The sequence below is a fragment of the Helianthus annuus genome, chromosome 5 (assembly GCF_002127325.2).
Source record: "Helianthus annuus cultivar XRQ/B chromosome 5, HanXRQr2.0-SUNRISE, whole genome shotgun sequence".
Lineage (NCBI taxonomy): Eukaryota > Viridiplantae > Streptophyta > Magnoliopsida > Asterales > Asteraceae > Helianthus > Helianthus annuus.
The window spans coordinates 127,946,758-127,964,686 of NC_035437.2; the positions used below are offsets into that span (position 1 = coordinate 127,946,758).

Here is a 17,929-nt window from a genome sequence, read left to right on the forward strand (position 1 = left end):
TACAAGGTCATCTCCTTTTATCAACTCTTGGATGGTTTCAGCTCCCAACTGTTTGTGTGACCTTCTTTTATAGATGGCAGCACCAGTTGGAGCAGTGGTTCTCCTGATTTGCAGCTTTGATGGTCTTTTTGAAACCTCAGCTTCAGGATAGTCAGGCTTTTGAGGAACTGTTGGATCTTTCTTTCTTAATTCCTCTAACCTTTTGTAGGTGATCATGACCACATCTTCTTTCCATCTAGCAATTTGTCTTTTGTTTCCATATTCAGCAGCAACCAGTTCTTCTCTCATTCTTTTCAATTCTACCTGTTTGTCAGGTACATTCTTTCTAAACTTTGCCCAGTCAGGAGGAGTGTGAGTGACTTTCCTTTTTATCATGTCTTGAATTCTTGCTGCTTCATTTTCAAGCTCAGGAACAGTCCACTCTTTGTACATGTATCTCTCTCCTTTGTACTTCTTGTGAGCCATGATGCTTTCAATGTAGTCTTTCTTCAAAGTTTCAGCTGCTCTTTCTGAAATTTGTTGACTGACATTTTTTGCAAATTGTTCTAGGGAACTGACTTGTGTGAGCAGATATTGACAGGTTCTAGAAATTTCTTTGTCAGATTTCCCTTGTATGTTTCTTTTTGAGATATCCTCTGCTTGCTTGGCCTTGATCTTCAAATATTCATCAACATTTTTAGGCCAGGGATATCCTCTTATTAATGGCAAACTCCTTTTGGCAGGGTCATCCTCATAGTAAAATGATTTTATTTCTTCTCTAACAGCTGCTAGTTCAAGAGGAAACTGAACAGCTACAGGAGGTAAGGGCTTATGCATTCGAACTGAAGAGAGAGCAACTGGTTTTGGTATTGTGACAAGAGCTAAAGATTTTGAAGATGTTTGAGATGGTGAAGTGTCATCATCTTTGAGAATTAGCCTTCTCCTCTTTGTTTGAGGAGGGGCTGATGATGTTTTGGATGGAACAGTGGTGGTGGATGTAATGGCAGTGATTTGCGATTGACTAACAGTTGTTGAAACAACTGGTGTTTCAACCACTGTTGTCTTTACAGCAGATGTTGTAACAACTGCTGTCTTCTGCCTTTTGGCAGGAGGTGATTTTGTTTTTGGTGGTAATGGTGGTAAGGCAGTGGATGTGGTGTGTGTTGAAGTGGGAGCAGATGTAGAAACTACTGAAGTACCAACAGTAGTGGGTACAGCTGGAGTTATAACAGCTGTTTTAGGTGGTGGTTTTGGAACAGACTTTGAACGTCTGGTTGGAATGGATTTGGGTAGCCTTACTCTTCTTGTAGGCTTCTTCTATTCATCAACAAGATTTTCATCATCTTTTGACCCTAAAGTACCCTGATCCGGATAATCCACCCTGGCTTTCCTTTTGGCCTGTCTATCCCTTTTTACACTTGCAACTGCTTCTGCCAGTGCATTTGTGGTCACATCAATTTTCTTGCTTCCATCTGGCAGAGGGATCTGTTTGGTCATGTTTGCATTTTCTGGTGCAATGTAGAGACCATCCTCTATTCCCTTCTTTTTCCACTCCTGAATTTTCTCCCCCTTTTTGGCATTATCTGGGGGAAGTTGATCAATGAAGAGAACGGTTGGAGGAGCAGTGCTAGTGGTGTGCAGGATCTGAGTTTTGAGAGCCTTTAGATCAGCCTGAGTGTTCTTGAACCTTGACTCCATTGCATTTCTCAGCTGTTGAACATGTTTTTCATGTTGCTGATCTGCTAGTTGTGCTTGATGATGGAGCAAAGGTTGAAATAGATTCCAGAGCTCATTTGTAGCAGGTGCCTGTTGTGGAGCAGGTGCTTGAGGTGGAACAGCAGTGGATTGCATCTTTTGAGTTTTCAACACCTGCTGTAGCATGTTTTTAAGATCTGCAACAGATGTATCCAACTTTTCAATTCGTTCGTCAAATCCTGATATTTTAAATCATCACCCAATTTAATGGGATCATCTGATTTCCCACTAACAGTGGTTTTATCAGTGGTAGAGGTAGGGAGTATACCCCAAACATTAACCACTGATGCCCCTTTTTCTTGGTACTGGGGTCTTCTCCCTTCAACACTTGACAACCTTTTGATGTTGCCAGTAGGATAAATAAATGCACTGGTGGTTGGCAGAGGTGCTATAAAAAGAATTGCCTCCAAGGAAGTCTTATTGATGTAACCACTGTCCAACTCTAAACCAGTGGGTTCAACAGTTGTAGTGGCTGCTTCACTTGGATTACCACCAAGAGTTATTTGTAACTCAAGGGGTGTAACCTCCTCAGGTTGTGTTGGTGGGTTAGCAAGGAATGATACATCAGGATCAGTCAGTTGTTGAGGTATATTCTCATTAACAGGTGATTGAGAAGGACTGAGTAATGCCTGGTTCAAATCTATTGCATCCAACAAAAGTTGTGTTTTTGGTGGAATTGTGGATGTGAGGTGGGGTGTAGAAAGAGAAGTTGCCCCGGGCATTGGGCTGTGGATGATGGAAACGAGTGTTTCCAGAGCATCATAATGTGGTGGCCCTTTGTGTACAACCTGTTCTTTTTGTGAAGAAGCAGGAGGAGTTTTGGTTATGGGTTGAGATATTTGTACCAACTGCTGTGAGGAAGAAGCAGCAGTGGTTTCTTGTGACATTTGTGTTGTCACAGGCAGTAGCTCTGGTATCTCATCCTCCAGAGTTGCCGTTTTGATTGGTTTGCGGGGGTTTTGGTTTTTCTTTTTGTTTGGCGTTTTGGGATTTGTAGGTGTGGGTTTCAAAACAGTTGGTCTGCTGCTTTGATCACCTAGAGCAGTGGGCTCAGCAGCAGATACCTGAGGAGCAGTGGTAGCTGCTAAATTCTGCTCAGGCACCTCTACTTGTGTTTTGCAAGGTGCTAACATTCTTGAAAAAGTTTCAGTTGTTAGGCTGTTTATTTGAGTAATCTCACCTTGATTTATTGCAGCTAAATCATCCTTACTGAATTTCTTTTCAAAATAGTAACTTAAAAACCTTGGAAACAGTAAGAATGATTTTGTTTCAACATTATTAACCAAATCATTAAAGATTTCCCGAGAATAGTTAAAATTTTCTTCTTGAAGAATTGCATATCCCAGATTTTGAATCTTTAAAGGGATTTCATTGAAAGAAGTGGTTTTGTTTGAAACACATAGTAGGAGGGTATGAAATAAAAATCTGGTTGCAGAAGGAAAATAACCTTTTTGTAAGGTAAGTTTCTTCATCATTGTGGCTTCATACCCTCTTTCAATGAAGTCAGTTTGTAATCGTTTTTAGTGAAGGAAGTTTTACCTTTCTGATCATCGAGTTGAAAGACCTCTGAAATGGATTGTGGCGAGATTTGGATAGCTTTACCCTTTATAGAAGAGTGTATGGTGGTTGCAGTGTCTCCTTGTTTTTCAAGGGTTGCATTCTTCCAGAACTCCCTTTGGGTCTCCAAATTGATTGGTGCATTGGCGGTGAACAATGTTTTGTACTTTGATTTTGCCATGATGTTAATGATGGAATCGAAGACATCGGTGGTTCCTGGTTTTGTGAGAAGACCCAGGAGATTGTGAGATGATTTATATGGAATTTCAGTGGAGATTGCCTTTTGAGAGGCTGTTTTCGATGATGATTTGGATGTGGGTTTTGCAGATGGCTTCGATTTTGTCATTTTTGAATAGAATGATCGAAGAATTTTGTGGAAGATGAGATGAAAAACTGCTTTGAGAAGAGAATTTTTAAGAATTCAATTCGACAGTAAAACCCTGTTTTGGTGGTGAGTGGGGGATTTTATAGGGAAGAAAGTGAATGCTGACGTGGCAGCCGTTACAAAAGGTCTGACCACTATGTACTGCCCACGTGACAACCCCTGGTGAAAGTGAAGGACAGTACTTTGTTGAAAGTGAGAGATGAAGGCAGTGGTAAGGAAGCAGTGGATGATTTTCACTATCAGTGGATAGCATATCAGTGGATAAGACACTGCGTTTGAACAACAGAGATTATCAAAGGAATGAGAGAACAGGGGTTGACTTTTAGCAGTGGACAGACTTTTTGAAGTGGAGAAGACTTTTGAACAATCACTGGTTATGGCAGAGTTTTAAGGATTTTAATGAAAATTTCATTTTTAGCTATTTTTAAGGATGGATTTTTGATTTTCTGAAAACATTTTGTTGCTTTTATTCAAAGAAAAACAAGATGTTGCTTATTATTCCATGTTCAGCATCCCAATCCTAGAGATCAAGCTTTCAAAAGTGGCTGTATCAAGTGCTTTTGTGAGCACATCTGCCAGCTGGTCTTTAGTTGGGACATGATGCAGAGAAATCAAACCTTTTTCATAGCAATCCCTCACAAAGTGATGTCTGATGTCGATGTGTTTGGTGGTAGAGTGGGAAACTGGATTTTTGATGATATTTTCTGCTGCCTGGCTGTCCAACATGAGTGGTGTTTTTAAGGCAGTGATACCAAAATCCAGTAACTGATTTTGAAGCCACAAGAGTTGGGCTGTACAGCTTGCAGCAGCAATGTATTCAGCTTCAGCAGTGGATGTTGAAACTTCTGCTTGCTTTTTGCTTTGCCAAGAAACTAAGCAATCACCTAGAAACTAGCACCCTCCTGAAGTGGACTTCCTTGTGGTGTGACATCCAGCAAAGTCACTGTCTGAAAAACCTGAAAGCTTGATATTCCCATTAGCTGGATACCAGATACCAAGTGTGGGAGCACCTTTTATGTATCTGAAGATCCTTTTTACAGCAATGAGATTTGATTTTCTGGGAGCTGATTGACTTCTTGCACAGACACATGTTGCAAACATGATGTCTGGTCTAGATGCAGTTAGGTACAATAAAGACCCAATCATGCTTCTATAGAGTGTTTGGTCAATCAGCTCATCCTTTTCATCAGACATGACCAGCTTATTTGTTGCCATAGGTGTGCTGCATGGTTTACAATCATTCATATCAAATTTGGTCAAAAGTTCTTTAGCATATTTGCTTTGATGAATGAAAGTTCCATTTTGCATTTGTTGTACTTGGAGACCAAGAAAGCATTGCAGCTCACCCATTGCACTCATTTCAAACTCAGCTGTCATGAGTTCTCTAAACTCTTCACACATTTTGTTACATGTGCTTCCAAAAATAATGTCATCCACATAAATTTGGACAATCATTAAATCCTCCCTCTCCATTTAAGAAACAGTGTTTTATCAATGGTACCTCTTTTGAAACCATTTGAGAGTAGGAAGTTGGAAAGAGTTTCATACCAGGCCCTTGGTGCTTGTTTCAAGCCATACAAGGCTTTGTTTAGCCTGTAGACATGATCAGGATAAAATGGATCCTCAAAACCTGGAGGTTGACATACATACACCTCTTCTTGAATTGTACCATAGAGGAAAGCACTTTTGATATCCATTTGAAACACCTTCATGTTGTGGTTGACAGCAAAGGCCAGGAACAGTCTAATGGCTTCCAATCTTACAACAGGGGCGAATGTCTCATCATAATCAATCCCCTCTTCCTGTCTGTAACCTTGAACCACAAGCCTGGCTTTATTCTTGACAACAATGCCCCTTTCATCAGTTTTGTTCTTGAAGACCCACTTTGTGCCAATGGGACTGACCTCTTCTGGCAGTGGTACAAGCTCCCATACTTATTGTCTTTTAAACTGTTGGAGCTCCTCTTGCATGGCTTCTACCCAGCTGTTGTCTTTCAGTGCCTCTTGGTACTTGACTGGCTGATGGAGTGATAGAAAACCAGCAAAAAGACAAATGTTTTGGGTTTGGCTTCTTGTAAGCACCCCTTCATTGATGTTGCCAATGATTTGATCAGGTGGATGAGATCTCAAGAAGATTAAATCTCCTTGGTATGGTATGATGGCATTTGTTGGTGAAGGCTGCAAATGTGTATCATCTGAGCTAACCACTGCTGGTGACTTTGATGACCCAGCAGTGACTTCAAAAGGTGGTGGAATAGGAGGTAATGAAGTGGACAACTTCTGACTTTTATCCACTGTTTGAAGACTTTTGTCAGAAGTGTTTGAGGATGTGGAAGTAGTGGTGGATGGGCTACTTTGGTCAACAACTGTTGAGGTAGCAGTGGTTGAGCTTTGACAACTGTTTTGAACAGCTGGTGCCTTTCCCTTTGTGGCAGACCTTTGAGGGAGGATGATTTCATACCCATAGTCTGGTGTTGTATCCTCTGATGGACCTGCACCGTTAGTCTTGACAACAGTGTTTTCAAAAGTAAATTTTTCAAGATTAAACAGATCTGCAGGATTTGCTGGGATTTTCATTGATGAAAGTTCATTGAACTTCACATTCAAAGTCTCCTCCACTGCCTTGGTCCGTGTATTGAACACTTTGTATGCCTTGGCAGTGGTTGAGTATCCCAGATGATAACCACAATCAATTTTGGCTGTAAATTTTGAAATGGAATCTTTTAAGTTCAAAATAAAGCATGGGCAGCCAAACACCTTGAAATAAGAGATCAGTGGTTTGATTTTATACAGAATTTCATAAGCAGTCTTTTTGTGCCTGGGGTTTATTAAAACTCTGTTCTGGACATAGCAAGCAGTGTTTACTGCCTCTGCCCAGAAAGTTAATGGCAAACCTGAATCTACAAGCATAGTTCTGGCAGCCTCAATCAAAGTTCTGTTCTTCCTTTCAACAACCCCATTTTGCTCTGGTGTTCTAGGGATGCTGTACTGCCTTACAATCCCTTTCTTCACACAGAAGGCATCCAACTCCTTATTTTTAAATTCTGTGCCATTGTCACTCCTGAAGCTTTTCACTGGAAGGTCAAATTGCTTTTCAACCTGTGTCACAAAGTCTTGCAAAGTGCCTGCAGTCTCATCTTTTGAGTGTAAAAAGAAAGTCCATGTGAACCTAGAAAAGTCATCAACAATAACCAAACAATATCTTTTCTTCTTGAGGCTAATAACTTGAACTGGGCCAAACAAATCCATGTGTAGCATTTGCGAACACTGGGTTGTTTTGGACTCTTAAATGGACTTGTAAGAACTTTTATGCTGTTTTCCTTTTAAACAGGAAATGCAATATTCAGGACATGAAAACAATTTTTGTGGTAGGCCTCTCACCAAACCATTTTTTGAAATTTCAGTGATTGTCTTAAGATTTGTGTGCCCCAGCCTTCTGTGCCAAAGTTCTGTCTCTTTGTTAGAGGCAGCTGAGAACAGACAGGCATCAGCTCTGGGACACTCTTTTGACATATCAACAACATAAACATTGCCACTTCTTTGAGCAACAAGTTTAGTTTGACCAGTTTTGATTATTGCTTCAATCTTTTTGACCATTTCTGGTCCAACAATCATACAACAATCTTTTGTGAAGAATGACCCAAACCCTTTGTCACTCATTTGTGATACACTAAGAAGGTTGAGTTTTATATTGTCTATCAGATTGACATTTTCAAATTTTACATTTCCAGATTGCACTGTACCAGATCCTAGAACTTTCCCTTTACTATTATTCCCAAAGGATATATCACCCCCTCCATGGATTTTAAAGTCTTTTAGGAGGGCTTTACATCCTGTCATGTGCCTGGAGCCTCCACTATCTACACACTAAAGACTATCAAAGCATGCAGAAGCTCCGGGCACATGAAGTAAAAGGATTAGTTCATTAAGGGCTCCAAAGCCAACAGGGCTTTGGATGGGGATTCAACAGTGTCTAGTATGGATGCAGAGTGATGGACAGTGGTTAGGTCAGGGGTTTGGACAGCTTTAGTACTGTTTCTTGCTAACCACTGTTGGGGGTCTTGACCAATCACCTGCTGATAACCAAAAGGATGCCTATTCACTCTAGGTTTAGAGGGCCTTTTGTAGGCCTCATAAACGTGTGGAATCCTTTGGTAGGACTGTTTTTCCTTGCCTTTTCTGAACTGATTGGCAGGGGGTGCATCAGTAACCTGAACATCTCTTTTGACAGATGTTTGGTTCAGCTGTTTTGTGACAGCTGTTTGAACTGGTACAAATAGTGGTTATTTCTTGGTGAATTTGACAGATTATGATGATGATGATGATGATGGACTCAAGGATGTTTTAGCAAGGTACTCATTCTTTTTCACATCAAAGTTTTTGAGATACACACATGCTTGAGTTTTGTGGTTTGTTTTACCACAAACAATACAACTTTCAGCTGAAACAATGACACTTGTTCTGTTTATATCATAAGCTTTTAAGTGGAAACAGTCTTTTGTTAGATGATTCCTTTTCTCACAGAATTCACAAAACAAGTTATCAATTTTTTCTTTCTTCTTTCTCTTTTCAGACTCCTTTGCAGCAGAGGTTTTAACCACTGCTGGGATGTCCTTGAGAGGTATGACTTTAGCTTTTGGAGCTTTAACACCATTAGTTGATGTAAAGTCCATTGGCTTGAAATTTTCAAGTATATCACACTCATCAGACCATTTTGGTTTAAACTGATGATTTTCAAGCTCCTCAAAAGTAGAGGATCCCATTGGTCTGTCAAGTGTGATTTTGTTACCAAGTTTGTCAGTGATTTTCACTTCTTGGCCATTCTTGTTCGTGGGGATGAACTCAGTGGTTACATCAGTGGTTTGAACAGATTTTCCAAAAGCAGTGTTTTCATCATCATGTTTTCTACAACCAGCCCCAAATTTCACATTGCCTTTTATCTGTTTTTCAAGCATAAACTCATACCCTTTGCATGATTCCACCCATCTCTCACATGTGATCTAGGTGGACTCTAACTCCTTTTTGCAAACTTGGTATTTTTCTACCAAAGTTTGGAGTTGGGTTTTGGTTATGCTGTGCTCTTCTTTCATGCTGCTAATCTCTTTGTCTTTTTCAGCCAATTTGTTTTTAAGTTCTTTTAGTGATCTTTCAAATTTGACTTCATCAGATAAGATTTTATCCCGAAGGTTTTCGTTCACCTCTTTGATGTTAGCAAAAGCAATAATGTAATTGTCAGAACACGGTTTTTCAAGAACTTGAGGTGATACCTTGGAAGCAGCCATCATTGCACAATCACATTGAGGATTTTCTTCATCCTCAGCTCTTTCTTCTTTCTCACCTGCTTTTTCTTCTTTCTTTTCTTCCTTGTTCTCTTCGGACCATGGGTCTGTCAGTGGTTCAATCAGGGTACCTGAACTTTCTCCCAACAATAGTTCACCAGCCACAGCAGTAACCACTGCTTCAGTCACCTCATCCAATGTTTCAATACTCAGCTGTTCCTCTTTAGTTTCAACCCCCTCCTGTATTGACTCTAATGCCATCAAACAAAATTCATTATGAGAAGAAACATTGGAAGCATAGAGTGCAAAATTTTCATCACTAAGGTCTTCAGGCATACTGCTCCAGTCAACAAATCCTTGAGTGAAAAAACTTTGTTGATCTGGTTGTACTGCTGCTGGAGCAGTGGTTTGAGGTGGAGGCTGCACTTGTGCCTGAGGGACAGGGTTTGAACATATTGGATCTGTGGAACAGTAGTTTGGACATAGTGCACTGGCACAGGGGCAGCAGCATAGTGAGCAGTGTTCACTTGAGCTGCTGGGGCATATTGGGCATAGTGCAGAGTGCCTTGATTTTGAGGTCTAGGATTTGAGCTAGGATGGGTGATTATGGGACCAATAGTTTGACTCCTACACTCCCTAGCGAAATGTCCCAACCTGTTACACTTGTAGCACTTGATTTTCGATTTATCCAACCCAACCCTTAGATTCCCATGCAAACCTGGGAATTTTCGCCCTGTTCTTTTATAAAATTTGCTAGTTCTAACACTTAGCAAGGCCAGTTGGTGCAGGATGTCCATTTCCTCTAAGTCAGTGGGGTCAAAATGCTGTAGATCATTGAGTTCAAAGCTTAGGTTGTCTGACATCTGGTTTTCGTTTGCAGTGAATGCATAACTTGTAGAGTGAGGATCAGGGTTGTTAAAATTTGCACCAGCAGTTATGTCAATGAAGTGATCATAACCCTGATCCTTACCACTACTCCCAGATTCTTCTTGACCCAAAAGAGCAGTGTTACCGAATGTATAATCATCAACGGTTTTTCCTGACTCTTGTAACTTCCTTTTCTGGTTCAACTCCCTTTCGTAGGTCAGGAGTCGACCGTGGAATTGGGTCAAGGTCAGATCCTTGAACTCAGGTGAATTTCGGGTGACGAAAGCTATGGTGTCCCATTTTTTTGGCAGTGACCTGAGAAACCTGCTATTTTGAGTTGAGTTTGTAAAAGTGGTATTAACAAGCCTCAGTTCACTGATGAGACAACTGAAACGCTCAAATTGTTGCGTCAGTGATTCACCTTTAACATGACAAAATCTTTCATACTGTTGGTTCAAGATTTCCCTATTGTTTTCTATGACTTCTTCGGTTCCCCCAAACTGTTCCTTAAGCGCGTCCCATAACTCTTTGGCACTGTTACAGTGTAACAGTCCAGCATATATTTCATTGGGCAGCGCTGATGCTATGATGCTAAATGCTTTAGCATCTAGTTCGATTTATTGAAAGTCGGTTTCGGTATAATTTTCAACTGGTTTTGGAACGTTCTTTTTAGCATCTTCAGCGCTTGGCACTATGGGAACACGGGGACCAAAGACGACAGACCTCCAACAACCTGTGCTTTGTTGAGCGAGGATGTGACCCATCCTCCTCTGCCAGATGTTGTACTCATTTCTTTTTAGCATAGGTGGTTTAAAAAGCGAGCCGATGTTGTTTTTATCATCCTGAGATTGTGACGTCATTCTTGTTGTTTTACAGACACTGAGAAATCAACTTTAATGGTGATTAATCCTTGCTCTGTTTTTCAACAAACGAACAAACGATCAGTATCAACTGTTATGAGCTACACTATTTACGTCAAAATGATTGTTAAATCAAATTTGACTGTCCAAGCTCTGATACCAATTGTTGGATCTGAGTTTGATTCTGATTGTATTTTGTGTCTGTAATTAAAATGAAAATGGAAGAGTGTGCAGCGGAATTATGATGAAAACAAACTTTGCATACAATCAAACGAGAGTAATACTTTGATCAAACATCTTTACACAATGAATCGAAAGATTGAATTTATTTCAATAACGATTACAATGATTGATGAATGAATGCAAACTCCCCCTCAGCCAGAGCTCAGTTGTTTGTTCGTGCAAAGAAGACGATTGTGCAAAAGAGCTAATAGAACAGTACAAAGTACTGATCTATATATAGGCACTTGCAAACTACTGAGCATCTTAGCTGACGTCACCATGAAAGTGACATCTAACCTCTTAACAAACTCTAACCTCTGATCTATACAAACACTGTTGTGTTAACTACTGCTATTACATTATATTACAAAACAGACTATTGATCAGCTGCTGCAACCTTCCACTGCTGTGAACCCAGCAGCACTTGTCCGGATCAGCAGAGCTTGACTCAAAGCAGTAGATTGAATCAGCAGGGCTTTAGTCTTTCATCAGGTCTTTACTTGAGCAGCAGTTGTAGGTCAGCATTTTGCAAGGTCAGCAGATAGGAGGTCAGCAGTTGTTGAAATCACTTTCAAGGGGAGAGATTTGTATGTAAACATCTGCTTATTCTGGATCCACTGCTCTGATCCAGTTTTGGCTTTAATTATCTGTTCCTCTGATAGGGTTCAATCCCAACACAATTGCTTACGGACCGTAAAGACAAAGGTCTTGCGATCCGTAAAGTATCACTCAGAGGCAAAAATTTGGCATGTTGACACCTTTAGTCCAGTCACATTGTCAAAATTCGTCCTTCTCGTCCAATATTTAGGCACATCTGAGAGTATGGACACGTGTCATTATATTATTTGACACCGATTTACGAGGTGTTACACATGGCCACCACAAAATTGGTCACTGTTGATGATAAAGATGACTTGGTTGATCAAACACTTTATAGGAGCATGATTGGGTCTTTATTGTACCTAACTGCATCTAGGCCAGACATCATGGTTGCAACATGTGTTTGTGCAAGATCCTAGTCAGCACCTAGAAAGTCAAACCTTATTGCTGTGAAAAGGATATTTAGATACATAAAAGGTGCTCCCACACTTGGTATTTGTACCCTGCTAATGGGAATATTGAGTTTTCAGGTTACTCACACAGTGACTTTGCTGGTTGTGAAAAGGATATTTAGACACATCCACCTTTGAATGCTTGATCCCTAGGATTGGCATGCTAAACATGGATTAAAAGCAAAAGTTTGTTTTCCACGAATGAAAAGCATTAAAATGTTTCAGAAAATCAAAACTCCATCCTTAAAAATAGCTTTGATTGAAAAAATTTTCAAAAAATCCTTAAAGTCTATTCCAAACCACTGTTTCTAAAAACCTCTATTTGGCTAAAATTTATCCACTGCTGAAAGGTATCCTCTGTTCTTATTCACCACTGTTCATAACCCCTATTAGGAACACCACTATTTGTCCTAACCTCTGTTGTCTATCCTCTGATAGACTAAAATCAGCCACTGTTCATATACACTGTTCCCAACCTCTGTAGCTTTCCAACAGAGGTTTCCTAACAACTGTCATCCATTACCACCAATAGAGGTTACCATGTGGATAGATGTTAGCCATCAGATCTTTCAAACAGACGCCTCGTCAGCTTTCACTTTTTCACTTTATAAATAACCCTTTTCCATCCAAACAGAGCTTACACTGCGATTTGAGTTCAAAACTCAGAAAAAGTGGTTTCCACTACCATCTTCTTCAAAACTCCTCACCTCACATCTCTGATCATGGCTACGCAAATAAAATTCCTCATAACTACCTTCCTTATTTAAAGAAAACCGACAAAAATAAGCTTTCCGCTCAATAATTTACGTTTTGAAGATATCAAAATACAAAACCATACTAACTGCCGATGCACCAATACATGTGGGTACCCTCCGACAATTCTAGGCTAATGCTGAAATTCAATCACAAAATAAAAAGCCTTTTGGAATAACGTCAAAGATCAGAGATACCATTGTTTAAATATCCCCATCTTCCATATCCACAGTATTTACTTTGAACAGTCAGACAGGTAAAAATTCTTTTGAAAAACAACAACTTCTCACAGAGTTCATAGAAAGAGGGTATGATGGTCAATTGACAGGAGTTACAATTTTGAACCAAAATTTCCTACTGAAATGAAATATTCTTTCTATATCCTACTGATATATCTCTCTGCCAAGACCACTTCATTCAATGAGATTCCACAAAAAGTTCAATACTTGGGATATGCCATTTTGACAAAATCATATTATAATCTATCCCAGGCATTGTTCTTGGACTTGGTAGCAAATGTGAATGTTGTTAAAAAGGGATCAAATAATGCTTTCCTTATGTATCCCAGACTTTTAAAATATTACCTTCAAAAACAAGTGTCTCAAAAAGATTTTCAACAAGGTGAAGCTTTTCAAATAAAAAGTCTTACAAATGAAACTTTTACTAGAATGCAAGATAAAGAGTCAAAAGTTTCTAAAACATAAGTATAGGGGAATGAGCCTATTTTAGATGAGTCCACATCTGTTGCTCAAACCTCTGTTGCTGAGCCCACTGCTCCTGGTGATCATGACACCACAACCGGTGTTGTGAAACCCACACTAGAAAAAATCCACAAATAAATCCCCCGCATCCAAAAAGCCCACCAAAAATAAATAAAATAAAAAGGCACCTCTGGAAGATGAGATCCCAGAGGATAACCTTGTGACAACACAAAAGTCACTAGAAATCACTCTTGCTACTTCCTTACAACAAATGGAAAGATCTCCACCCATCTAAACTCCTCTTAAATCCTCACAAAAGGATCAAGTTGTAAGCATAGGGACACCAAATCAAGAGGCAGACATTTCAATTGAAAGTCTGTTTCTAAGCCCCTCTCCCAGGGCTGTTTCTCTTTCAACTCCACAACCCTCAACTCTAATTCCACCGACATTCTTACCTCTGTTTGATGCAATTGATACAACTCAGACATAATTTAGTCCATCCCAATCACCAATTATAGAGAGCAAACTTCCACAAATGACTTAGTCTGAGAAAAATCAATTTGCTAGCCTACAATCAGCTGAGGAGGCTACACCCCTTGAGTTACAACAATTTTTCAAACTAGGAAACAATAATAGGTGTGCGTTTACCTCACACAGCACCGATCGCGGGTTTCATTGAGCCGTTTGAGGTCTACAAGCCTGGCATATGACAAACAAACTTAGATAATCTAAACACATACGAAAAAATAAAAACAAAAATAAAATTTGAATTATCTTCTACTTTTTATATAATACAATTTTACATGTCAAAAGGCTTTAGGTGGTAATATATATAAAGATCATCATTATTAACTAAAAATCACACCTTAATATTATAATTTTGTTTTAATCCATATAAGATTATATAAAACTATATTTTTTAATTTTTTATTTTACAACATGGCTTGACTATTCTTTTCCTTCTTTCTTTGTTTTCTTTCTCTTTTTCTTTTTTTGCAATTTCGCCTTTGACTTTCTCAAATAGTTTGGATGGTTTTGGATTTTACCTTTCTCAATTGAGCCCTTAAAACTTCACGAACAATCAACATGCTATAGTCTACTCCTAAATGATAAGGCGGACCTGTTTGTTATGTGAGATCGGTGAATAACACCAAACCTAACATTTATAACCAACAAAACAAGCCAAAAACATAAAATCCTCATAACTACACGTCAAAGTGATGTGAGATCGGTGAATAATAGAAAACATAACATTTATAACCAACAAAACAAACAAAAAAACACAAAATCCTCATAACTACACGTCATTTAAAGAACAAAAAAATATGTGTTACAAATTCTTCTTCATTTGTTAATAGATCCATTATAGAACATGCTTGTACAAAAATAAAAATTCTAAAAATGTAATTGGTAACGAATTTCTTAAATTTTCAAACTGATTAGAGTTAATTTTCGTATATGTTGCATCAACACCAACAAAATTAAAGCATACATGTCCATAAAATTAATTAAACCAAAATTCTCAAATTAGTACTTTTGAAAACAAGTAGTGAATTTTAAAAATGTAAAGAAAGATTATGAGGTAAATCAAATTAGATAAAAGTAAAATAAATAAAAGCTCTTACATTCGCACCGAAAAAGAGATGCCATCTTTGTGGCCAGGATGTGGATGAATGAGAGAAGAAAGGGTGCGGTGGTGATTAAGTAATTATAAGAAAAATGGTATTGTGTTCTTTTAAATAAGAAGTGTGGGGTTACCCTAATGCAAATTTTACTATAATCACCCTAAGAATTTTAAGAGCTTTCAAAATGGAACCTAACTGTTATAGAAAATATTATTTTGATCTATCATAATGCAAATAAAGTTATTCTTTTACTAGTAAATTTGAGTTTTCAACCTCTAGGTATATTATGAATTTCACTTTTAATCCTAAATATAACGAACCGGCAAAGTTGATCCTTTATGTTCATATGTTGTGATAGTTTATATTTTGTTGTTTAGCGATAGTTAATTATGCATGTAAAGTTCGGTCACGTGTCTTGCACATTAAAAGGGCAAATTAAATTTATTTTTACCCTTTTAGTGAAAAAATTGAATTACGTTTTTGGTGCATGTGGTTAAGTCACCTCATAAAGAAATTTTATGACACTTCAACCACCATTGCCATTTTCCTAACCTTTGTAGCCCTTAAAATTAACTCCATCCATGTTATTTCTTAAATTCCAGGTACCTATCCTTTACATGAGGGGCACTTTAGTCAAATCTTTTTTAATACAAGAGGTAAATTAAACCAATTGAATATATAAATATCCATTATTATATTTATATAAATGCATGATATATCAAAAGTTTCAATTAAGTAGGCAACCCTGTATAGAACGACTATACAGTTATCAAACTAGGAAACAATAATAGGTGTGCGTTTACCTCACACAACACCAATCACGGGTTTCATTGAGCGGTTTGGGATCTACAAGCCTGGCATATGATAAGCAAACTTAGATAATCTAAACACATACGAAAAAATAAAAACAAAAATAAAATTTGAATTATCTTCTACTTTTTATATAATACAATTTTACAAGTCAAAAAGCTTTAGGTGGTAATATATATATAAATCATCATTATTAACTAAAAATCACACACTAATATTATAATTTTGTTTTAATCCATATAAGATTATATAAAACTATGTCTTTTAATTTTTTATTTTACAACATGGCTTCACTACTCTTTTTCTTCTTTCTTTGTTTTCTTTTTCTTTTTATTTTTTGCAATTTCGCCTTTGACTTTCTCAGTAGTTTGAATGGTTTTGGATTTTACCTTTCTCAATTGAGCCCTTGAAACTCCATGAACAATCAACATGCTATAGTCTACTCCTAAATGATAAGATAGACCCGTTTGTGATGTGAGATCAGTGAATAACCCCAAACCTAACATTTATAACCAACAAAACAAGCAAAAAACATAAAATCCTCATAACTACACGTCAAAGTGATGTGAGATCGGTGAATAACAGAAAACATAACATTTATAACCAACAAAACAAACAAAAAAAAAAACACAAAATCCTCATAACTACACATTAAATAAGGAACCAAAAAATCCTAATAACTACACGTCATATTAAAAACAAAAAAAAAATATGTGTTACAAATTCTTCTTCATTTGTTTATAGATCCATTATAGAACATGCTTGTACAAAAATAAAAATTCTAAAAATGTATTTGGTAATGAATTTCTTAAATTTTCAAACTGATCAGAGTTAGTATTCGTAGATGTTACATCAATACCAACAAAATCAAAGCATACATGTCCATAAAATTAATTAAACCAAAATTCTCAAACTAGTACTATTGAAAACAACCAATGATTTTTAAAAATGTAAAGAAAGATTATGAGGCAAATCAAATTAAGTAAAAGTAAAATAAATAAAAGCTCTTACATTTGCACCGAAAAAGAGATGCCATCTTTGGGGCAAGAATGTGGATGAATGAGAGAAGAAAGGGTGCGGCAGTGATTAAGTGATTATAATGAAAATGGTATTGTGTTCTTTTAAATAGGAAGTGTGGGGTTACCCTAATGCAAATTTTACTATAATCACCCTAAGAATTTTAAGAGCTTTCAAAACGGAACCTAACTATTATAGAAAATATCATTTTGTTCTATCATATTGCAAATAAAGTTATTCTTTTACTAGTAAATTTGAGTTTTCGACCATTAGGTATATTGTGAATTTCTCTTTTAGTCCTAAATATGACGAACCGACAAAGTTGATCCTTTATGTTCATATATGTTGTGATACTTTATATCTTTTTGTTTAACCACAGTTAATTTTGCATGTAAAGTTCGGTCACGTTCCTTGCACATTAAAAGGGCAAATTGGATTTATTTTTACCCTTTTAATGAAAGAAATAAATTATATTTTTGGTGCATGTGGTTAAGTCAGATCATAAATGAATTTTATGACACTTCAACCACCAATACCATTTTCCTAACCTTTGTAGACCCTAAAATTAATTCCATCCATGTTATTTCTTAAATTCCAGGTACCTATCCTTTACATGAGGGACACTTTAGTCAAATCTTGTTTAATACAAGAGGTAAATTAAAATATGAAGGACACTAGCTTATAAATCTGTGTATTACAAAGGATTTAAAAAATCTAGATTAACTATCATCTTAACTCGTAAGTGTTATAAACCTGTGTATTACACGGGTTGAATATATAAAAAAGTAAATCATAAACTTCTATATAATCCTTATCACACAATTAAAGAATGTAATAATATTATAATCTTATACATTCATAATTCATGAATTTTATCATGTAGAAAATCAATTGAAAATAGAAAATTAATCAATATAAATATTTTGAACATTGTTACTAATTAATTTTTTTACATGATATATAAATATTCTGAATTTTTTAAAAAAATTCAATTGTTTTCCTTTTTCGTCGGGAGAATTGCTCAAAGGAAATATGTCACGGGCTATAATTGATGGTAATTAATTTCAA

At 37.3% G+C, this 17,929-nt stretch overlaps 1 long non-coding RNA gene across 1 annotated transcript; it reads right to left on the minus strand.

Annotated features, from left to right (window-relative positions):
- Positions 1-15,793: 15,793 nt before the first annotated feature.
- On the minus strand, positions 15,794-16,929 carry LOC118492579. The gene is made up of 3 exons (XR_004894587.1): positions 16,856-16,929; positions 16,234-16,343; positions 15,794-15,888 (listed from the first exon to the last, which is right to left on the minus strand). It is a non-coding gene; the product is annotated as an uncharacterized LOC118492579 (long non-coding RNA).
- Positions 16,930-17,929: the final 1,000 nt, after the last annotated feature.